The following is a 5,687-nucleotide window of genomic DNA, read 5'->3' on the forward strand; positions in this document are numbered from 1 at the left end:
TCATTTCAGGACTTTACTCAACAAATGAATATATAATTTTCTTTTGCTGTTCCTCAGTGGGCACCGCTATTGATTTTGCAGTTTAACTATTGTGAACTGAGCTGGAATAAATGTTGATATCTCTCTTGTTTATTGATTGACTCTTCTTCCAATATATGACCAAGAGTAGGATAATGGGGTCATAAGGTAGGTCTATTTTTAGTTTTTTTTAAGAAAGCCCTATATTGATTTCCATAATAGTGGCACTAGTTTAAAAAGAATATAAGGAATCCTTTCTCCTGAATCCTCACCAGCATTTGTTGTTTGTTTTCTTGAGGAGTGCCATTCTACAGGAATGATATGGAATCTTAGTGTAGTTTTGATTTATATTTTATTTACTAATGATGTTGAATATTTCCTTTAAAATTTTATTGTTATTGTAAAGGTGATGTACAGAGTGGTTATATGTCAGGCAATAAGTACATTTCTTTTTGGACTATGTCACCCCTTCCCCTACTCTCTTGAATATTTCTTTGTGTATTTTTTAGCTATCTGTCTTTTTTCTTCTGAGAACTCTGTTTAATTTCTTTTCCTATTTATTAATTGGATTATTTGTTCTTCTGTTGTTTAATTATTTGAGCTTTTTAAGTATTCTGGATATTAATTCTTTATCCATTGAATAGCTGCAAAGGATTTTCTCCCACTCTGTGGTTTGTCTTTTGATTCTGGAAATTATCCTTTGATGTGTAGAGACTTTTTAATTTGATGCAGTCCAATTTGTCAACTCTTTCTCTTGGGCAATTAGAATCCTATTCAGAAAAGAAGCGCCTATTCTTATATCTAGCAGAATTTTCCTATTGTCGTTTCATGTTTCTAATCTATTTGGAGTTGATTTTTGTACAGGATAGGGAGATAGATCTAATTTCAGCCTTTTGCATGTAGAGAAACAGTTTTCCTAGCACCATTTATTGAAGAGTCTGTCTTTTTTCCAGTGTATGATTCTGGCTTCTTTGTCAAAAATCAGATGGCAGTAGGTGTGTGGCTTTATTTTTGAGTTTGCCATATTCTTCCATTGATCTTTGAGTCTGTTTTTGTGCCAGTACCATGTGTTATTGTTATCATGACTTGGTAGTATAGTTTGAAATTAAAATTTTTATTGTGATATCACCAGTGTCACATTTTTGCTAAAGAATGCTTTATTTATTTATTTATTTATTTTTGGGGTCTGGTCGTGGGGCCTGAACTCTGGGCCTGGGTGCTGTCCTTCAGCTCTTCAGCTCAAGGCTCGCGCTCTACCACTTGAGCCACAGCGCCACTTCTGGCTTTTTTTCTTTTTCCTTATGTGGTGCTGGGGAATCGAACCCAGGGCCTCATGCATGCAAGGCAAGCGCTCTACCACTGAGCCACTTTCCCAGCCCCTAAAGAATGCTTTTGTGAATAGGTAAAAAAAAGGTAAGAAAGAGTCTAATTGATGATGAGCTTATTAAGTTTGTCTAATCCACAAAGAAAGAAGATACTATGGTTGTCCTCATAAGGATTTTGTACTGAAGCTTGGTCCTCAGTGTGCTGGTGTTGAGGTAATAAAATCCTTTAAGAGATGGAGCCTAGTGAGTTGTAATTAGGTCATGAGATCTCTCTCATAAATAGATTAATGTTATTTTGGTGGAAAACTAATTCACTGAGAGTAACTTGTTTACAGAAAAGTGACCTTAGCTTTTCACTTTTTTGTCTTGTACTGTGACTTCTCTCTGTTTCTCTTTCTGCCTCTCTACCTCTCATTTTACCACTATATGACCCCTACCATATTGTAATGCAGCTAGAAGATCCTCACCAAAGGCTGAACCAATGGAGCCATTTAACCTGGATTTTTCAGCCACCAAAAATATGAATTAGATAAATCTTTTTCTTTATATTGTACTCGGCATCAGGTATTTTGTGAGAGCAAGTGAAACCACTAAGATGGAAGGGTAAAAAGACAAAAAGGAAACACATAGAAAGATATTTGAAGCTAGCACTTTGATGTCTATCTACTTGAAAAAGTGGGTACTTAAAGAATGTAATTTTCAGACCTGTTTGTTCTAGCATCCTTCTCTAGGTTTATCATTAGTTCTGAGGGAACACAGACAATATAAAAGATACTTAAGATGCTTTAATTCAAGAGACTATGTTCAATTCATTTCATTCTCCATACAATTTGGGGGAGGGGATCAGTATTGAAAAACTGGGAGAAAATGTGGGAGGGGTGACACTGTTCAAAAAAGAAATGTACTCATTACCTGACTTGTGTAACTCTGTACATCACCTTTACAATAAAAAATTTAAAGAGCTTTTTAATTTTTTGATTAGTTGAAAACATTGCTAAAAATCACCATTAAAATGCCTGAAAATTTCCACTGCTCTGAACTGTTACACAAGAAGTTAAGACTTTGGTTCTATAAATAAATAACTTTGGTTCTATAAATAAATTTCCATTCTCAGAAATGTCATCTTTTGTAGTATTAAAATGTAGTATTAAATTGGTTGGAGTCCTAGTAATCTAGTCTGTTATATAGGCACGTTCCAAGAGAACTTATTTATTGTAATGATTTTTTTTTCTTGCTAGTATTAGGGCTTGAAAAAGGGTCTAATGCTCTTCCTTGGGTTTTTTGTTCAAGACTAACATTCTACCATTTGGGCCATACCTCCACTTCCAGCTTTTTGCTGGCTAATTGTAGATTAGAGTTCTCAGACTTGTTTACTCAGGCTGATATCAAACCATGATCTTCAGATCTCAGTCTCCTAAGTAGCTAAGATTACAGGCTTAAGCCACTGCATCTGGCCATTGTAATGAATTTTAACCTGGACTTCTATAATTAGAATGCTGAAGCCCTTACACATGGACAGTTATAGCTCACAATTAAAAATAATGTATTTCATTATTATCAAAAATGAAAACAAAGAGTCACCAGCTGACCAGCTGATTGCTAGTGCTTCCTGCTGCGCTGATTTGTTTCCTGATTGGAGAGGTCTGAGCATTCCCAACTACAGAGGTTCGTGCCTGTTTTCTTCTGCTGAGTAGAGTTTAGAGGTCTTCATTGGGAAGCACTCATGAAAGAAATTATGAGCAAAATCATTCTGCACTCATCATCTTCGGTTTTCTTTTTGCCTTCCAGCTCTGGAATTGCTGACCTACATTAGCAATGGATTCCTCTCCATATTCACACTAAGGGTGAATCCTTCAGCTACCTGCTAACTCAAAGGTGTGTTTATGTGTATGGGAAACAAGATACATCAACTAAATACAGCAAATCTGTACATAAAAATTAACATCAATTCCAATGATAACACATCACCTCACTATGATCAGAAGAGCATTAGTGCCTAAAAATGGGAAAAATATTCTTGCTTAACAAATGGAGAGTGCTTGATAAATGATGGCTTTTAAATCAAGGGACCATGGGGGTGATAGCGGAAGCAATAAAAGCAACTGTTGGTGTCAGATGGAATCACTGATTCAGAAAACAGACATGCCCATGAGAAAGTCCTTGGTTTTAAATGTCCTAGTTATAAACGGGCTCTATTTCATAGGCACCTCATTAGTTACTAGGTTCCCTTCTTCAGTAAGGTCCTCCTCATCTTTCTAGTCATCGGAGTGGGAAACCTTCATTTTCCACTGAACTTATATTTGATTGGTTGCCAAGAGTTTGCCTCCACTTTTGAGCTGCTGCTTCTGCTTCCTTCTTTAGCGTCCTACAGCCCTTAATGGCTTCACTTTCCTGAAACCATTTTTTTTTGGAAAAAAAAACCAAAAGTTTACATCATGTAATTTTGGTTGGATTTACTAATTATTTATTTTCAAGAACAGTTGAATTGATCATCTCTGCAGGGAAAGCAAATGCTACTTTCAAATTAAAGAACAAATAGAAAACTTCATATTCTGATTCTAAAGGTCTTGGAAGAGGACCTGAGATTCTGCACTGGGAACAAGTGTACTCATCCATGCCAGTGATGGTGAATGAGCATCACACTGAGTAGCAAGATACCCAGTTGTCCCAAAGATAACCATGTCAGTAATTCCAGCAGCACCTTACCATTGGTGGTGATTTCTGAATGGGACAGCTCTTTCAGTTTTTGTTGTGTTTTTATTTCCTTTGCTTTGTGAATGTCCTGCTTCCTAGCAAAATAATAGAAATGATACAACTCCATTAAAACCAAAAGGGAGACACAGCGTCTGGCTGCCTTGGGCATTTCTGTTCGCATGAACTGTAGTCTTTCAGGGGTCTTAATTTTTAATAGCTATGCTATCAGATTCTCCGTCTTGGCATTTAGACTAGGTGTTACAGCTTCCCATAAAGTGTTCTGATTTATGGACTCACTGCTCCTCACCATAAAATGAGGAGAAATGGTGAGGTTGAAAAAAAGAGTTTCACAGTCTAGCTAATGAGATTTCAAGTTATTTGTTATTTAATAAGCATCTAATAGCATGAAAATCAGAATAACTCTAACTTGCAAAATGTACTTAACATTCTGGAAACATCAGCAACTGAAAAGCGGGTTACATGATATAATGAGTGTAGATTCTTTGCCCCAGACCTGCTCTGTTTGCTTGCCTTCTCTGGCTTGTTTCTGGCTCGACTCACCTTTTCCACTAGTTTACCACATGATTCATCAACTTTCTGGCATTTCCCCACTTACCATCTGTGTCCAACATCCCAGTAAAATCTAATAAACTTTCTAATATCCAGCATCCCATTAGCTATATCCTTGTATATAGAAAATTTACTTGGAGTTGATAGTCATGACGATGACCTCAAGGCCAAGGGCACTACCACTTTCCAAACACCTACTGAGTGCCAAGTTATGTGCTAGTTGCGTCAACTAAATCATTTCATTTAATTCTGAAACATTAAACATCTTATAATGTCCTTTTACAGAAAGATTAGATTATATTAAATGGATTATTAAGAATAAATATATCTTCTTTCTTCAACTCCTCAAAGGGGTTATTAAATTTTATTGGTTTGAATGTATACATGTGGTATTAATTCAAAGGATACAAAAAGGAATGGAGTGAAAAGTACATCTCCCTCTTCCTCATCACCCTCACAATATCTCCACCCAGAGGCAGCGATTGTTATGAATATTTTATGTGTCACCTTCCAGAAAGAGTCCATTAAACATAGTGTCCTAGATTTCTTAAAAAAATTTATAACCTGTTATAGCTATATATATAAATATTCAGTAACTAATAATACCTTATTATTTAGACAGACTACAATTTAGAAATGTACTTCCTGGTCATGAGGTCAGTCAATGATCCCTACAACAGTCTGATGTAGGCAGAACAGACATTTGGTTCCCATTTTACACAGGAAGAAACTGAGACTCAGCAAGATGAAGTGATCTAATCATGTGAGTAGATGGAAGAGACCTCATTCTAGAACAACTAGTCTAGTGTTCTTCTCATGAGGTCATGGAAAAAGCAGACCAAAGTTCACCCATCAAAAAACATTAGCTCTCCTTGATCAGTCAACATACTCCTTCTACACAACATTTGCCAGAATTTACTCTATTTAATAGGACAATAAGAGAGTATTATTTCACCTAAATAGTATGTGATTAAACAAATGCAGTATTCTGGCTTTGTAATTTCAACATAAACATTTTGCACCTCCATTGTGGAGACAGTAAATTGCCAGTTGCTTGAATAATCTGGGTAAGAGAGCTAG

The sequence above is a fragment of the Dipodomys ordii genome, unplaced genomic scaffold, assembly GCF_000151885.1.
Source record: "Dipodomys ordii isolate 6190 unplaced genomic scaffold, Dord_2.0 Scaffold197, whole genome shotgun sequence".
Taxonomy (NCBI): Eukaryota; Metazoa; Chordata; class Mammalia; order Rodentia; family Heteromyidae; genus Dipodomys; species Dipodomys ordii.